At 57.2% G+C, this 2,500-nt stretch overlaps 1 pseudogene; it reads left to right on the plus strand.

Moving 5' to 3' along the window:
* The window catches only part of LOC143263106 (large subunit ribosomal RNA), a 6,886-nt pseudogene that overhangs the window by 2,135 nt on the left and 2,251 nt on the right, over positions 1-2,500 (plus strand).

Genomic DNA, 2,500 nt, shown 5'->3' on the forward strand with positions numbered 1-2,500 from the left:
CCGGTTTCTATTCCGGAACCCGGCAGCGGAACCGCATACCATTCGGGCCCTCGTAAGAGTGTTCGTCGGGGTAACCCAAAATGACCTGGAGACGCCGTCGGGAGATCCGGGGAGAGTTTTCTTTTCTGTATAAGCGTTCGAGTTCCCTGGAAACCTCTAGCAGGGAGATAGGGTTTGGAACGCGAAGAGCACCGCAGTTGCGGCGGTGTCCGGATCATCCCCTCGGACCTTGAAAATCCAGGAGAGGGCCACGTGGAGGTGTCGCGCCGGTTCGTACCCATATCCGCAGCAGGTCTCCAAGGTAAAGAGCCTCTAGTCGATAGATTAATGTAGGTAAGGGAAGTCGGCAAATTGGATCCGTAACTTCGGGATAAGGATTGGCTCTGAGGAGCGGGGCGTGTCGGGCTTGGTCGGGAAGCGGGTCTGGCTGACGTGCCGGGCCTGGGCGAGGTGAACGGCTCTCGTGGCTGGGATCCGAGCTCGGTCCCGTGCCTTGGCCTCCCGCGGATCTTCCTTGCTGCGAGGCTTCCGTGGCGTTTCCCATCGGTGCGGTCGTCCTCTTCGGCCGCCATTCAACGCTCAGCTCAGAACTGGCACGGACTAGGGGAATCCGACTGTCTAATTAAAACAAAGCATTGCGATGGCCCCCACGGGTGTTGACGCAATGTGATTTCTGCCCAGTGCTCTGAATGTCAACGTGAAGAAATTCAAAAAAGCGCGGGTAAACGGCGGGAGTAACTATGACTCTCTTAAGGTAGCCAAATGCCTCGTCATCTAATTAGTGACGCGCATGAATGGATTAACGAGATTCCCATCTGTCCCTATCTACTGGCGGTGGCGGTCTGTGGCCACCCAGGGCGGGAGATAACCCCCGAACTAGCCCTCGCGTAGGAGGGTTGATCGGCCGAGTCGATGGGTGTATCGGCGATGAAGGCATTAGAGACCGTCAGTGCGTCGTACATGTAGTACTTCGCATAATGGCGAGGCCCTGATTTAGCATACGGGCTGTGGCGTGTTCTTTGTACAGCACTGTATGTGCTGTATGACTTCCGACTGGGGAACTGTTGTCACTCGTGGCATCAGTTCCCCAGTTTACGTTAAACGGTTTTTCAGACCGTTTTTCGTGGGCGGAACACGCCACTAGACAACACTCCGCTGGGCTCAGGAATACATGGGATGCAATCAATCCCCTGGGCAACCCAGGCCGCAAGGGGCAAACGTGCCCTAGCCACACTTGAGCCTCCACGAAAAAGGTACCGCTGGATAGCTCGTGTTCTTAAATACGCAGCGAACTGAACGAAGTGTGGTGGAGAGGAAGAGGCAGCCTCTCCGACTGCTGTCTCCCACGTGTTTGCCGTGCGTGGCGACCCTTGTCGTCGGAAAAGAGGATCCTGGGATCTGAGGGGGCCCTCTCCTGCGGGTGAGACGTCCCCAACACGTACCTTTGGCCTCTGCTTCGGCTAGATGGGCGGCTGGACGAGAAAAGCAGCCCTGGTCCAGTCAATCGGCTTGGAACGACCACACGCTTCGGGCAAGTGGGTTCTGCTGGGCGAGGACGCGGGCTGGGTAAGGAAACCGACCCAGCCAGCAGACTATATTCGGTGCGTAGCCCTAACTCAGCCTTTGGCGGGTTCCAAATTGTGCGGGTCGGTGGTGGCCGGGGAGCGCACTGGATGAAAGACCAAGACACATTATGGGTCTTAATAAAATTAATGAACAAAAAACTAAGCGTCCAAAGACGACGGGTCCAGCTCCTACTCGGAGTGAAGCCGTCGCCGCAGACGCGGGAACTGCAAATGCAGCTGTCAGTCCCCCCGCGTCTGTGAGAAAGACAAGATCCGGGAAGGTGGTTAATATCGCCAATCCTCGTGTGATCTTGCAAAGATGTGTGACTCCCACGCGAGCGGTCTCGGTGAAAACCGAGCCCAACGTGGAAGTAATCGAACGAGTCGGAGACACGTCACTCGTGAAGGTGCAGTCGGCACCCGAGCGTGTCGAGGACCCTACTGGTGACGGTTGGCAAACCGTCACCAAAAAGTCAAAGCGAGCCAAGCCGGGCGCACCCACCGGCAAGGCCGCAGTAAACCGGGCCAGGAGACCGAAGGGGACGTTCTCCGGGCAGAAGGTACGGCCTCTCGATCTCGTAAGAGACGAAGCCTTTAGGCGAGTGTCCGAAATACGGACCTTTTGCTTTCGACCTGAGTCGAAAGTCAATAAGGAGTCCGGGTCAAAGATACTCGCCGAGGTTGAGGCACTCAACGAGCTGGTCCAGGAGCTTATTCAACGGAATAGCTTCGTCGAAGGGCAGCTCGCCGCGGTCAGGGCGGACCTAAAAGCGCGTCCTGCCGTAATGAGTGCGATGCGACCTGGGCCGTCCAAGGGAACTCTCCCGAAGACGGCCTGCAACGCCGCGCAGTCGACTTACGCCCATGTGAACAAAGTCGACTGCAAAGGAGCTTCTCCGGAAGCGGGGAGACGGCCACAATCGCAGCATGTGGTA

This window comes from Megalopta genalis, unplaced genomic scaffold (assembly GCF_051020955.1).
Source record: "Megalopta genalis isolate 19385.01 unplaced genomic scaffold, iyMegGena1_principal scaffold0327, whole genome shotgun sequence".
Taxonomy (NCBI): domain Eukaryota; kingdom Metazoa; phylum Arthropoda; class Insecta; order Hymenoptera; family Halictidae; genus Megalopta; species Megalopta genalis.